Source organism: Xiphophorus hellerii, chromosome 7, assembly GCF_003331165.1.
Source record: "Xiphophorus hellerii strain 12219 chromosome 7, Xiphophorus_hellerii-4.1, whole genome shotgun sequence".
Taxonomy (NCBI): domain Eukaryota; kingdom Metazoa; phylum Chordata; class Actinopteri; order Cyprinodontiformes; family Poeciliidae; genus Xiphophorus; species Xiphophorus hellerii.
In genome coordinates, this window is record NC_045678.1 from 909847 (window position 1) to 925100 (window position 15254).

A 15254-nucleotide genomic window follows, 5' to 3' on the forward strand; every position below is an offset into this window, starting at 1 on the left:
TTCCAGAGGGCAGCAGGGAGAACAGTCCATGGTGGCCTCGGGACACGCAGCACTGGGATGAAATGTCCTGAATGGAGGGAAGGGGGGTCCCGATGATCCTCTCTGCTGTCCACACCACTCTCCTCATGTTCTTCCAGTCGGAGGCGCTGCAGCCTCCACACCACACAGAGAGGCAGCTGGTCAGAATGCTCTCTATGGTGCTTCTGTAGAACGTCTTGAGGATGGGCGGGGGCAGGTGTGCTCTTCTCATCCTTCCCAGGAAATACAAGCGTTTCTGTGCCCTCTTGACCAGAGACGTGGTGTTCACAGTCCAGGTGAGGTCGTTAGTGATGTGCACCCCCAGGAATTTGGTGCTGCTGACCACCTCCACAGCCGAGCTGTTGATGAGCAGTGGAGCGTGGCTGGGCCGGTTCTTCCTGAAGTCGACGATCATCTCCTTCGTCTTGTCAACGTTCAGGATCAGGCTGTTGTCTCTGCACCAGTCCACCAGCTGTTCCACCTCCTCTCTGTAGTCCAGGTTGTTGTCGTCTCTGATGAGGCCCACCACCGTTGTGTCGTCCGCAAACTTCACGATGTGATTGGTGGCGAACCTGGGGGCGCAGTCGTGTGTCATCAGAGTGAACAGCAGAGGGCTCAGGACGCAGCCCTGAGGGGAGCCTGTGCTGAGGGTGATGACATCGGAGGTGTGTTGTCCGATCCGGACTGACTGAGGTCTGTCAGTGAGGAAGTCTAGCAGCCAGTTGCGCAGGGGGGTGCTGAAGCCCAGGTGTCCCAGTTTTCCTGCCAGATACTGTGGGATGATTGTGTTGAACGCTGAGCTGAAGTCCAGGAACAACATCCGCACATGAGTGTTCTTCTCCTCCAGGTGAGCCAGGCTCAGGTGTAGGGCGGAGGAGATGGCGTCCTCAGTGGAGCGGTTTCGGCTGTAGGCAAACTGGAACGGGTCGAATGTGGAGGGGAGTCTGGAGACGATGTGTTCTTTTACCAGCCTTTCAAAGCACTTCATCATGATGGGAGTCAGTGCCACAGGCCGGTAATCGTTGAAAGAGGTGACTTGAGGTTTCTTTGGCACCGGAATGATGGAGGCAGTTTTGAGACAGGCTGGCACTGTGGCTTGGTCCAGTGAGGTGTTAAAAATGTCTGTTAGGACACCAGCCAGCTGACCTGCGCATTCCCTGAACACCCGCCCAGGTATGTTGTCGGGGCCTGGGGCCTTCCGTGGGTTGACTCTTTTCAGAGTCTCCAACATATCGGCTGTGTCCAGGCAGAGTGCCTCCTCTTCCTGGTGGGGAACAGTTTTCTTTGCCAGAGTACTGTTCAGTGCCTCGAATCTCCCAAAGACGTTATTGAGTCCATTGAGAAAGTCAGCATCAACTTCGCCCACTGGGGGGGGAGGATGGATTGTAATCTGTGATCGCCAGTATGCCTTGCCACATACTCCTGGTGTTGCTGGTGTCGTGGAAGAACTCCTGTATTTTCTGACTGTGGGACTTCTTTCTCCGGTGGCTGGTCCTCATTATCATCCTCCACACCTGTAGCGTGTCTTCATTAGCCAACTTTGTCCATTCCACTCTCCACCATGTGTCCTTAGGCTAAAATGTAGAATAAAATAGAATAGAATAGAATTCAACTTTATTGTCATTGCACTGTCACAAGTACAAGCAACGAGATGTAGTTTGCATCTATCCAGAAGTGCTCTACGAGATATAAATATTCATTTACAGATGTACAAGACTATGTATGTATGGACTATAAGGGGTTATAGCAAGAGATATAGATATTGTGTATAAATATAAATATGGGAGTTATATGCACAGATTATACAGAATATACAAGAATGTTAGGGAATGGATTATAGATAAATAATGGCAGATAAAATTTACAGGTTATATGTGTGTGTGAAGAAAACAGTCCGTGATGTGTGTGTGTGTGAGGATAGTCCATGTGTTATTGTTGTATGAGAGGATAGGGGAGTACAGTCCTTATAGTTTATGTTTTATGTCAGGAGGAGTTCAAAAGCGTGACAGCTGTGGGAAAGAAGCTGTTCCGGTGCCTGGTGGTTCTGGTCCGTAGGCTTCTGTAACGCCTCCCAGAGGGCAGGAGGGAAAAGAGTGTGTGTGCTGGGTGAGTGGAGTCCTTTGTGATTTTCCCAGCCCTTTTCAAACACCGCTTCCTGTAGATGTCCTTGATGGCAGGGAGCGGTGCCCCGGCGATATACTGGGCAGTATTCACCACCCTCTGCAGCGCCTGCCGGTCGGAGACAGAGCAGTTCCCGTACCAAGCTGTAATACAGTTGGTGAGGATGCTCTCAATGGTGCAGCGGTAGAAGTTCGTGAGGATCTCTGAGGACAGGTGGTTCTTCCTCAGGGTTCTCATGAAGAAGAGGCACTGATGCGCCTTCTTAATGAGGGGCAAAGCTACAAACATCAGTTCTGTTACATACGCATTACTCGATGCTGGAGCCAACACCAGTTTGGTTTCAGAAGAACTGACCAAGAAGCTAGCGGTCAAAGGCAAGCCAGCAAGGTTATACCTTGATACAGTAGGAGGAAGCCAAGAAGGCTTATTTACTCAAAGTGTGGATCTTGAGATTGACTCTCTGCATGATGGCAGCATCTACACACTTAATGGTGTAAGAACACTTAAAAAGTTAAACATAGGACTTAGCTGTCTCGCGACACCTGACGAGGCAGCCAGATGGGATCACCTAGCAGACATCCCTATTCCCAGCATCAAGTCCAATGGACCTTACCAGAGGGGCCGCTTTTCATTGGCTGATGCCCATTCTACGTGGTCACGTGTGCGGCCATCTCACAAACACACTTAGCTTCCCGTTAGCTAAGTACAGCATAATGGCAGTACTGATACAACTTCTACACCTTGAAGCCTGTCTGCTACACAGTCTTACGTTAGCTAAACAGATCAATATGCAATGTGTCTGTATCTGACATACACTAAAGATTTTATTTTAGCAGAAAAGGCTTTGGACTAAACTGTTACTCGTGTTAGCCACTCTAGCACCAAGTACAGCTAGTCAATCAACCATCGCTGTGTTCAGGGAAGCGCTGATTAATAAACGAGAAATAAATATCAAGCCTGGAAACTTGATATCGTAACGGACTGAATGGTATGTTTTTAATGTAATCTTTGCTCATCTTGTGGGGCGCAGGTGATTGCCACGGTAACAGGTGTGCTTAAACTACAAAGAGAGAGAGAGAGTAAAAAAGTACGAGTGGTTTTGAGTTGATCACCTGTTCAGGTTATTTTACCTTTGTTTACCTTTGCTGTGGCGCATCACTCGCTGTAGTTTCTAAACGTTGGACTAATTACCTCGTTCGTTTGTGAGTATACGTCATTCACAACAAACATCAAATAGAACAAATATATTTCATAAAATTTTAACAAACAAATGGCTTCTACCGTGGTAATTATTTGAAATTAAATGAATTATATCCCAACTTCAGAAGATTTGCCTTTACCTTTACAGAGCTCTTTGGTTCCTCCTATCAGTCTGTAGCTTCTCATATTGAGGTCATCAAACCAAATTTCAGATCTACCATAACTGACTGACACTTGCTGGCCTCAGGTTTGCAACCAGCTTGTGACTGAGAAACCAGTAACCTCCTCCCAGATGATCACATGAACTTGTTAGTTCCTCTGTCCATTGTAGTAGCTAATATATTGTGAAAATCCAGTAGAAATGATGCACTAATCGAGTCATGTTTACATAGAAACAACGCGCTGCGAGGCTTTGCTTGTGAGACTTGCGGTCATGTGGGTCGGTTGTGGGCGGAGCTTGGTAAGGTCCATGATGTGCACCTTGTCATTGGACAAGATGCTCCCCGTCTTCTCAGAGCTGAAGAGTATTGCATTGAGGAGGTGTGCTTTAGATCATGCACATCAATATGATGCAGATACCATCTCCACTGTAGAAAGAAACTTCTATGTCGATGATTGCCTGAATTCCTCAGACTCACCCCAACAGGCCATCCGTCTAGCAGCACAGCTGATCGACCTACTCATGCACGGAGGATTTCGCTTGACTACATGGACAAGCAATTCAACTGAGGTCCTACAGTCTATCCCAGAGGAGGAACATACAAATCAAATTCCATTGTTGGACCAAGATGGAGATCCATCTTTGGAAAGAGCTCTAGGGGTGTTCTGGGACATAACAGATGACTGCATCACCTTCATCATCAAGGTTAAGAACTAACCCAGCACAAAAAGAGGCATGCTAAGCACAATAAGTTCAGTTTATGACCCCTTGGGGTTAGTTGGCCAGTTCATTTTACAGGAAAAGGTACTGTTTCAGGCACTATGTCGCCTGAAGCCAGGTTGGGATGAAACTATCCCAAGTGACATTGCTGAGCAATGGGGCTGGTGGTTAGACGACCTACCAAAACTCTGCAGACTACAGGTGCCTTAATGTCTCAGACCTGAAGGTTTTACTGCAGCTTCAGTCACCATACAAATTCATCACTTCTGTGATGCTTCTGAATTGGGTTATGGTGCTGTTAGCTATCTTAGGGTTGTAAGCAACAATAACATCTACTGTAATATTGTTCTCTCTAGGAATAGGCTGGCTCCTGTCAAACCAAGCACTATTTCAAGACTAGAACTGGCAGCCGCTGTAGTAGCGGTACAGTTTGATCAGAAGATCCGTCAAAGCTTCGAGCTACCCCTCCTGGATTCTGTCTTCTGGACAGACAGCACTATACATTACATCAGGAATTAAGAGAAACGGTTCCAAACCTTTGTTGCAAATAGAGTTTCACAGATCCGTGAAGTCTCACAAGCCTCACAATGAAAACATGTCTGCACAGAACTAAACCCTGCGGATGATGTTTCAAGGGGACTGTCTGCTGAAGAACTCATAAACAGTGAGCGCTGGCTCAAAAGCCCTGCCTTCCTGTGGCAGGAAGAGGAGTTATGGCCTTGCCAGCCTGAACTAGGAAGCTTACCTCCGGAAGCAGAGGTAAAGAAGTCAAGTCAGACATATGCAGTGTCTTCTAAGCTCACCATTCAACCAGCAATTGACTGTTTCATTCAGAGGTATTCCTCCTGGTACATACTCAAACGAGCTATCGTATTGATCCTACGTGCTAAGAATATCCTTCTGAAGAAGTCTGAACCCAGACTATGAGATCCAATAACACCAAACGAAATGAAACTGGCAGAGATTGCCATCATTGACTACATTCAACACACCCACTTTACCTGTCCAATAAAAGGAGAAGGCATCAGGAAGTTAACTCCAGTACGACTCAGTGATGATTACTCCGCGTTGGAGGAAGGCTCACCAATGCTCCAATAGCCGAAGCGGCGAAACACCCTGCAATTTTGCCTCGAAACCACCATATTAACGAACTTATCATATGGCATTTTCACAAACTCACAGGTCATTCTGGATTTGAAAGGGTACTTACTGAGATTAGACAATTCTTTTGGATTGTCAGAGGCTGCAAAGCTGTGAAGCAAGTCCTAGCACAGTGTGTACCTTGCAAAAGACAAAGGGCTCCAATCAATACTCAGTACATGGCCGACTTGCCCATTGATCATGTGACTCCATGTAAGCCGCCTTTCACTCACGTTGGAATTGATTATTTTGGGCCCATTACCATCAAAAGAGGATGGAGTGAGGTGAAGAGATATGGCTGTCTATTCACTTGTCTAACTACCAGAGCCATCCACTTGGAGGTGGCGCACAGCTTGGACACAGATTCATTCATAAATGCTCTTCAACGATTTATGGCTCGTCGTGGGACACCTCAACTGATACGCTCAGACAACGGGACGAACTTTGTTGGTGCTCGTCACGAATTGCGGAAGGCTTTGGAAGAATGGAACCAGCAAAGGATCACATAGGGGAGAGACAGATTCGTTCTGTGCGCTCAATTGTCATGAGCGTTGCAGGACAACAGACTTTGGATGATGAAGGATTAATGACACTTTTCTGTATCATTGAAAACATCATCAATGGGAGACCACTAACAAAGTTGTCAGATGACCCAAGAGATGGTCAACCTTTGACTCCCAATGACTTGCTTCTGCTGAGATCAGAGTGCACTCTGCCTCCTGGTCACTTTGTAAAACAGGATCTGTATCATCGATTTTGGCGCCAAGTCCAGTATTTAGCAGACATTTTCTGGGTTTGGTGGGTGAAGGAGTACCTACCCAGCCTGCAGCAAAGGCAGAAGTGGAACCACCATTCCAGAAACTATTAGGTCGGAGATCTTGTACGGATCCTGCACGAAGGCAGGCCACGAACCAAGAGGATCGTGGCCTCTTGGTTTGGTTACTGATGTCAACATCGGAGCTGATGGTCTGGTGTGATCAGTGCAAGTAAAGACTTATAGAGGCACTTACACCCGTCCAATACACAAGCTGTGTTTACTTGAAGGAAATATGGATGAGTAGATTTACTTACCTTCAGCTTGTATGGGTTCTCTATATGTTATTGATGACTTTCACTCAATCTTATGTTCATGATTACTGTGCACTTGTAGTTACTAATTTTGGTTTTTAAAAAAAGGGAATGTAACAGATATTTTATTTGGAAAGGTTTTTGACAGGGTTAAAATTAAAGCATTATCTAAGGTTAATACTTTTCTCTAACTTCTCATTCACCAATTTACCTGGGATGAACATCTGTAGAGTTCATCGGGGCCGGGATGTTGGATTCACTCCTCCCATTCCGCTAGGGGGCTCTGTAGTTGCTTTGCATTGGTACGGGAGGGGAGGTGAAACAAGAGAAGAAACTTACGGCAGGCCAGTAATGCACTGAGACTGCTGTTAGCTGAAGCTAACAAGCTGAATCTACAAAAAAGTCATATTCTACTGCCGTTCATGAGTGTTGCCCAACGTGGTGAGTTATATTAATGCTGTATGCTGTGGGGAGATGAGTTTTGTTATCTGTTCTGTGAGCTTGCTAAATTTGCTAGAGCTAATTAGCCGAATGCTGTGTTTACTGCACTTTGATATTTGAATGCCGATGTTTATTATATGACGAAGTGTTCTAAGAGTAAACTTTGCCTTATAACTGGTTAGTCAAGCCTAGCTAATAAATCTATATTTAAGTTTGTGTTTATTGAATACTGCAATACTAAGTATTGATGTTTTGTTTTTTACTGTATTTACAGTTTAATCGGACGGCACGTTCGTGTAAAAGCACTCGGCAATAAAATTAACAACAACAACGACTATCTTATGTTCTTTGTAACACTAAAGTTTTACAGCAAGATGTCTACAAACCACTTATGAGCTTTGCATTTGAAACATTATTTAAGGCTGCTTTAAGTAGTGCAATACCCCATCTCCACTGTCAAGAGAAGTGGAGTTTTGATGACTATACTGAGCCCTTTGTGACAACTGAGGATGAAGAATCTGCATCTTCACATCCCAGACAAATCTCTTCTCTTTCCAAGGGAGGAGGACGCAGATCTGCAGGAGGGTGTTGGACTCCCAGCATGTGAAAGGTCTGACCTCGAGGGTTTCTTGTTTAAAAGTTCCTTTAGGAAAGATCCAGGTTTGGTTATTAGGGAAACATCTGACTGTTCTGGTGGGGATGCTGCTGTTGACACAGAAGTTTATGTAGTCAGTCATACACTCAGTTCTGGTGTGACTGAGTGTGACTGGGAAAGTGTAGTTCAGTCAGTTGCTTCAAACCAGTTGCTGTAGGGTTTCTTCTGCTTCTTGTGACCACTTTCCAAGTGTCTTAGCAAGAGGTTCATATTCATCCAAGAGAAAAACAAGATTGTGATCTGATTTCTGTTGAGGATACAGACCTGTGTAGCAGAGAGTCAATGAATACAATCAACCAAACATTTATTATAGTGAAGTAAATATATCTTTGGAGATCAACACTTAAAGCAGCACACCTTGTACAGCACAGTGGGGCTCAGTAGGAAATGCACATACATATTCAGCGTAGCAATACTTTCCCACAGTTCATCTTGGTTAAATGTTAAATGCGTATACGTGGCCTGCACACCTCTAAGCATTTAGTCCAAAATAAAAACCCCACTGATTAAACCATACATGAAAGTCTATAAAATGAAACATAATTAAAAGCAAGCATAATCAAACTAGCATTTCCACATTTCCCCATAATAGGTCTTGGTTTGATATGAATCCTTTAAATTAGCATAAAACAAATCCAACGTTTTGTTTTCTTGGTTGGAGCAGCTGACAAACTGATGAAACATTGACATACACTGAAAAAAGAAAATAGTTGATCCAACTTAATTGAATTGCTTCAATTGGTAACAAGTAATTCAATTAATTTTATCCAACCTAATTTATTAAGTTTGGTTAACTTGACAAATTTAAGTCAGTCTTACTCAATTCATTGACTTCATTCCAAATAAAAAATTTAAATCCATCTTACTTAATTTTATAGAAAGTCAACTCAAAATTTTAAGTTGTTCCAACTTAAAAAACTAAACTACCCCAAATAAAATTATCACTCACATTTTACTTAAAATATAGCTTGCATTTAAATCATTTTAAAAGTGTTTTTTAGCATGTTATTTTAGTTTTTCAAATAGGAGTAAAATACCTTTATGCTACTCAGAAATTCAACTTGGTTAAAATAAATCTACACAAATGGAACATTTTAAATTTTATTGTGAAAGCATCACAAACTTACAGGTTTTTCACAAAATATTATGCATTAAACATGCTACACAGATCTTTTGAATACTTCAACCTTTTTGGTCAGCGACCTGCTAGATCAGAGGTGCCCAAGTCCAGTTCTGGAGAGCCATCATTCTGCAACTTTCAGATGCATCCCATCTCCAATACATCTGAATCAAATGAACTGCTCATTACAACGCCTCTGCTGAGCTGAATGTCTGCTGGTGTGTGAATTCAGAAATTAGCTTCAGGTGGTATTGAAATAGGGTCCATCTGAAAGTTGCACAATGGTAGCTCTCCTGGACAAGACTTGGACACCCCTGTGTGAGGTTGTAGAATCCAGAAGTATTCCTCAGGAAAAAAAATTGTTTTTTTAGATTTAACACAAGTCCTCCTAAAAAAGAAAATCCACACTCTTAAACCATAACATTTGCTGAGAACATGTTTTTGACATAAAATATAATGACACTAGTGACTATTTTTACACTGAAAACAAGAGCAATACCCAAAAAATATTTAGGCAAAAAGTTTTCAAACAAATATGTGGTGTAATAGCTGCCTAGTTTATACAAGTCCGTTAATTTAACTGACACCAGAAAAGAACAGAATAGTAAACATTATGATCTAGATCCATTCAACCTCCTTCAAAAAACACTGCACAAATCTGTTGATTCAAATTAAAAATAAAAAATGCAAACAGAAAATTCTGTGAAAGTGTCCACAAACTGCAGTAGCCTACTACTTTCCTACTGTAATTTTCCCCCTTAACCTGTATTTCTTCCCCACACAAAACCAAAGAGATGAACCATGTAACTTTATGAAATGTCAAAAACAAAAAAAGACCTACTCCCAAAATGATAATGTTCATCACAACCTCATCAGTAAACATCCTCCAGAAATACCAGTCACAACTGTTATCCAGTAAACTCTGTATTACTTGTGGCTTTAATATGAACAATGTCCCAACAGAAGTTCACAAAGTGCAGTTCCTTGAGGTGTTAAGCTTCCAAAACATGGCGCTCTTCTGTTCAAACAAAGAAGACAGAAGATAATCTGTCCTGTTGCACAACATGCCAGTGTCTTTACTGTGAGGTCTGAAGTCTTCCAAACAAATTTTGAACTTTGGGAGACATCTTGTGCTGCTCAAGCTGCATGAAGATTTTTTGGAACACTTCAAATGTGAAGCGCAGAGCCTTTGGATAAGCCAGGTTAAGGGAATATATCAAACCCAGAAGCAGGGCACATGAAGTCAGGCAACTGAAGTCAGGTCATGCAACACCTCCACTCCCTCAATGACGATGCCAATGTCTTCTGGGGGTTCTTTCAATCCCTCTCCCTCCTTCCGAATCACAAACACTGCCATGGTGAGTTGTTTGAGTTCCATCTGGGCATCATCTCCGCTGCTGCTCTGTAGTGAGTTAAACAATATGTTAAAACTTGAACACTGTAACTAATCTCTCACTACAGAATTTGGAAAATAAAAGCCTTGTAAATGCAAACACCAAGTATAAGATGTACAGCTTGTGAATTAAAGAGTGGTTTACGGCATTTGAAATATCCTTGATAAATTTTTCAAGTTCGAAGTTGCATTACAAATTGAATAACTCAAAGGGTGATTTTTAATGTTTTTGAAAAGATAATGCATGTATATAGCTTTATATATGTTCCATCATATTACAGGCTTTAGCTTAAAAACCAATTTCTTAGATTGTATATCAAAGCAGAATACTGATCCAGCCGATGGTCATCTTAGGGTGGAACTCAATACAAAATGCATATTTGTGTTGCTTGTCAGATATTTTGGAGCTGGTATCAAAATACCATGACTCTAAAACATATTCTTATTAACTTGTTTGGCATATTGGTAAAGAAGAAATGAAGTTGATGCGCTCTGCTGAACAGCAAAGCACACCATTTCTGGATTTAAGCAGGACACAGCCATGTTAAATTTACATTTCTGACACCAAATCTGCCCCACTTTTTCAAACAGATGTTCACATTTAGAAAAGCCAGTCCATAAATCATTTAAGAAGGTAAAAACAACTGACATTGAATTTGTCCATTTGCTTGAATGGGATGAGATGCAACTTTAAACCTTTAAAAACTTACACAGTATTCCTTAATAAGGTCTTTTGCATCCTCTCCAAGAAAGGTGATGAGCCCTTTCAGAACACATTCCCTTCCAATCCCAATGTCTTCAACCTGGAGAAAAGTTATCATTTCAATATTACATATCTGAAGAGATTCATGATATAACTAATATATTTGGGCTGTTCACAACAGCAAAGGCCTATCAGATATTACGCAAATCCTTTATGAAGAAAATATGGCTCACCTTATTTGGTTTGATGATTCTTGGTTCTAGGCCTGGAAAGAGAAGTGGGTAAGAGAAGTTAACACAACAGGGTTCTAGCCAGAAATGCTAATGCTAATTAGCAAACGAATGCTAACCGCTAAAAGCTGCTCCCACTTGTTAATTGAGTGGCAGTGCCTACATAAGTAACCAGAAAGCACCTCTGAAGCCTAGGCAGTAATCACAGTCCTTGTGAACATGTAGTTACATTTCTCGGGTGCAGGGTAGCTTTAGCGAGGATTTTCGTTAATGTATGTAGGCCCGATGCAGAACGACCGCTAGTGCTAATGACAGACCCCTGCTAGCAAACTGGTTATAGTGATGGTTCTGGTGGATACAGCTGAGGTAAAGAAAAAAACAACAGCTGACATTCTCTGCACAGCGAACAAAATGTAGGCGCGCAGCCACACACTCACACTCACAGCACAGAACAGTGGAGGCGTGGAAAAACTTGTCAGTGATGATCCACTCCTGTTAAATTATGCCTCAAATTTTCATTTGATCTTAATTTTTCCTCTTTCTTCTCCTCGCGTTCATGCCGGTTGTCATTTTGATTTCTGCAGCCGGTGAAATCAAGGGTGCGGACGACCATAGGGAGATCAAACTTGCACATTGTGAACTGTCTGTGCGCTGTGGTAGATTGCAAATTGCAGAGAAATAATACAGGGCAAGAAGCGATCTAGCCGGGGCGGAGTCTGTGGGGCAGGCTACTAAATGCAGTGACAGCAGAGCTCCGAAAGTGAAGCTGTGAAATCCTCAGCCCAGCCCGAGGGCGTCTCAGCCCGGCCCAGTGCCTGGCAATCAACCGCTAGCCAGAACACTGCGCAATGTTCCTACAGACACAAATTGTTTTTTTAAGAGAAATGACACCTGATGGATTCTTAGCACTGTCAGGATATTATGCGTTTTATATTATGTCGCCAGTAAGCAGCATGAGAAAACTGGAAAAAATGGCTTCACCGGCTGCAGCTCACAGTGATTAGCACAGTGGAGTTGCATCACATTAAATTAGTTTTGCATAGAACACCCCCACCTCTGTAATTTCAAGTTAAGTTTTTTTAGCGTAAAAGTACACACACAAAATAAACATTCAGTCTAACTCAGAGTAGTTATGTTAAAACATGTTGAGATTTGAACCCCGCCGAACAGCGCGGCTAATTACTACTAGCAAATGTGCTAAGAGCAAATAACTGATGACACTTCGACGTTAAACACAGTTCACTGTTTCAAATTTAAGGTGGAAAGAGTTTTAAATATTTTCACACCGTTTATTTAATGTTTGGTTATGGTGGGGCAGCATACTTACTGTTTTATCTGAAGCTCGTCGACAGTCGATACTCAGAAGAAATGGCGGTCGGTACCAGAGATGCAGGATCTGTCCCGGGCAAAGCTTACGTAATGATGTCAGACGTAAAGCTGCATTAAACTTAATTGTTTCACTTAGACTCAAAGTAAAAAGTTCGTTTGAGATAAAATGTGTGACTGTTAAGTTAATTGAACTCATGAAAGTAAGTTGTCATAACTAAAGGATAAGAATTAAGTGAGGTTAATGTAAATAAGTCCATAACATGAACTACAGCCCAAATACTCTTTTTAGAGTGTAGAAGAGAGTGAGGCTTGATTAAAGTCACCAGATATGTCACAAATGCATCTGGGTGTCTCTGTTCTAGCAATAATCGAAAAGATGATATGGCCCAACTCAGAAGTCTGCAACAAGAACATGAATACCAGAAATCACTATTAAGCCCTGTAAAAGCATTTATTATTAAAATGAAGTCTAGGGGTAATAGGTGGTAGCCCAGGCCACTGGCATACTGCCCAGGAATGGCTGCACCAGCGTGTGCACCCATTGGTTTGATCATCCTTCAGTTGCAGGTCTTGTTCAGACATGGACTAGCTGGCCCCCACAGGTCCAAGCTTCTGCTCCCAGGTGTCATCAGGTCAAACGCTGCCTGCTTAGGAGGTCCATCCAAACCTTCGAACTGGCTCCCACACAACTGTGTCCCTCACCGTGTCAAGCGACCGACATGCTCCACACCGCCTGTGGATCTCTGGCATCTCTGCGCATCTACCATAAATGGAGCAAGCACTCATATACATGATCCAGGTGAACACATGACATCAAGCGCCTGTCATATCCAGGACCTTAATGGAAGTACAGTTAAACGGCCATAATGCACCAGCGGGGGGTCGTCACACACATCTCATCACATGCATTACTGGCAGCAGCTGAGGGTGGAATGTAAACAGCTACCAAAATAACACTGGTTAATTTGTAAATAATAATATACATACACAGATTTTATTGTCATTCAATTGTACATTTAAAATCTATATATGGGGTGAAATTGTTGGGATTCTGGGGTTTTGGTCTCTGTGGGATTTGTTTGCACTTTTTTTCAGTTATCCACCAGAGGGAGCCAGGAGACCGTCTCCAGTTGAAGGGCGTTGTCCCAGGTGCTGATCACCCACACCTGCGGATCATTATCTCATCAGCCAGAGTTAAAAGGAAGCTGTTGCCAGTTCTTTGGTGCCTGAGTGTTTCCCTTCCATTGTACTCCAAGCCTCTCTATGCTAGTTTCCAGTAGCTTTTTGTTTTTGCTACTCACCTTTGATTTCCTTTCAGGTTATCTCAGTGTTACACTCTGATACTCTGGATTCCTTCTGTTGACATCAAAGCTCAGTCAAGTATCCTGGTTCAAGTTCCACAACTTACCAGTTGTGGAAGTCACCACAACCGTTCCCTGAAGGACTGTGTTGCTACCTGTCTGTCCTCCACGACAACCAGCCCTCAGCTATCTCAGCCACGTGCTCTCTCTGAATCTGCATTACATACCAAACTTCTTCCTGTATCAGACCCTACTAGAAAAAAAGCCCTGGAGATCATTCAGTCAACTCCCCACCCCCTGGTTGATTGCTCTCACCAAACCAGTAACAAGTCTATTCACATTCACACCCAGTTTCTCAAAGTGCCTCTCTCACCAGTGTTATTTTCTCCGTCTTCAGTGATCCTGTCAACCCAGATTCAATGATAACTGGACAAAAATTACTTTTTTTGTACAATAAACTTTAATTGATTCTGTCTCTTGAGTTTTGTTCTGCATGTGGGTCAGCAGACTAGCACTGAACATGACAGAAATTTTGCTGCAAGGCACCAATAGCAACAAAATTAAAGCTGCATGCAGCCGTGTAAGGCCTGCGCAGCTCAGGACTGCTCTGGCCTGTTGTTGACCACAGGAGCTGTGGCACCACCACTCCACCATAATCAGTGCTCTTGTGCCATTCCTGCACTTCTCCACTGAAAAGGAGTTATTGTTACTTCCTGTTTTGTGGCGAATGATAGGCAAGGATTTCCTGCAGGCATGACACTCGTCATGTGGTTATCAACTAATGGATAAGAGTTTCAATCTTATGTCAAAAACAGGGTGAAGCAGGATGAATGATCCAATCGTCTGTAAGATAAATATTCATGAATAATTATTTGTGTGTCCTTATTAATTTCAGTGTACAGGTGGAAGCCTGTGGTTTCTGTGCCTACCTCACACTTATTTTTGTATGTGAGCTGCTGTTTGGCAGCTTGACCCAAAGCTTTATAAAATCAACACATATGTACATGTAGATCGAAATATAGATGATGGTTGAACCAACATTGATATAGCATCAGTTACGGTTGAAACCCTATCGTTGATTCAACATGTGAGTCACCAACCACTTTCAGTATCATTTCAATATCAGTCTGCACCCTAGATTGAATGTTTCTATCTAACTATATTTCAATGTTGATTCACTCATATTTTCCAACATGCCACCCTGAGCAGCACAATATGTAATGTATACATACTTGGATATGTATGTATATAACATGTACATGTACAAGTTTGGACACACAGTTGTGTGGCTCTAGCCAAACGTCTGTCAACAGCGTCACCTCTGACTTCGTTGTGCTGCCACGGCCACACCCTCCACCGAAAACTCTTGGCACTTTAAAGTACGTCAGACCAACTTGACGACACAAGATCATCTTGATTACCTCAAGGGGGTCAGAGATGGAGACTTCCAAGAAAAAAAGTCACTTCCTTTATTGAGGGGGATCAGCAGAGGATTGTCGAGTTTCCAAACCTGGATCATTCATACCAAATTTGGTGCAACTCGGCCTTTGTATGTGAAAGTTATGGCATGTCGTTTGCCTCGGCAAGTACTAAAGTTCACATATTGGCCATGCCCCCTAAACATGCTCAAACACTCATGATTTTGGTAACATTTA

At 42.8% G+C, this 15254-nt stretch overlaps 2 long non-coding RNA genes across 2 annotated transcripts in view; one reads left to right on the forward strand and one right to left on the reverse strand.

Annotated features, from left to right (window-relative positions):
• LOC116723311 (uncharacterized) overlaps window positions 1–2115 on the forward strand; it is a 29667-nt gene extending 27552 nt beyond the window's left edge. The window contains exon 5 of the long non-coding RNA XR_004339958.1: window positions 2104–2115. This is a non-coding gene — a long non-coding RNA (uncharacterized LOC116723311). The remainder of the gene's footprint in view (window positions 1–2103) is intronic.
• A 6578-nt stretch (window positions 2116–8693) lies between these two features.
• LOC116722614 (uncharacterized) lies at window positions 8694–14013 on the reverse strand. Its single transcript, XR_004339796.1, has 3 exons — window positions 10973–14013; window positions 10747–10839; window positions 8694–10045 (listed from the first exon to the last, which is right to left on the reverse strand). It is a non-coding gene; the product is annotated as an uncharacterized LOC116722614 (long non-coding RNA).
• Window positions 14014–15254: the final 1241 nt, after the last annotated feature.